This window comes from Strongylocentrotus purpuratus, unplaced genomic scaffold (assembly GCF_000002235.5).
Source record: "Strongylocentrotus purpuratus isolate Spur 01 unplaced genomic scaffold, Spur_5.0 spur5_scaffold_21, whole genome shotgun sequence".
NCBI classification, from domain to species: domain Eukaryota; kingdom Metazoa; phylum Echinodermata; class Echinoidea; order Camarodonta; family Strongylocentrotidae; genus Strongylocentrotus; species Strongylocentrotus purpuratus.
The window spans coordinates 37921720-37922056 of record NW_022145607.1 but is presented as its reverse complement, the minus strand read 5'-3'; positions in this window follow the sequence as shown (position 1 = coordinate 37922056).

Below are 337 nucleotides of genomic sequence, written 5' to 3'. Positions count from 1 at the left end.
CATAATTCTGTGCAGATATGCGTTGATAGATTAAAGAAATTTTTATGTGTATTTCATCATATTTCATTTTTTTTTGTTTTTGGTATTTATACACTTATACCTGATATAGATTTATCTGATATTCATGAGCATTTAAGTTTGATTGTTAAGAAGAAAAAAACGACTTGCATCTACGGACCTGATGGTCTCAGTATATTTGTAAATGTTCATGTAAGGAAGTTGTTTGTCTTATGTTTCATCATAAATTTATCATAATTTCATTATGAAAGAAGGATACAATATTGTGACTGGGGTGGGGACTAGAGGCACAAATGTGAACATGATTCATTATGTAGCC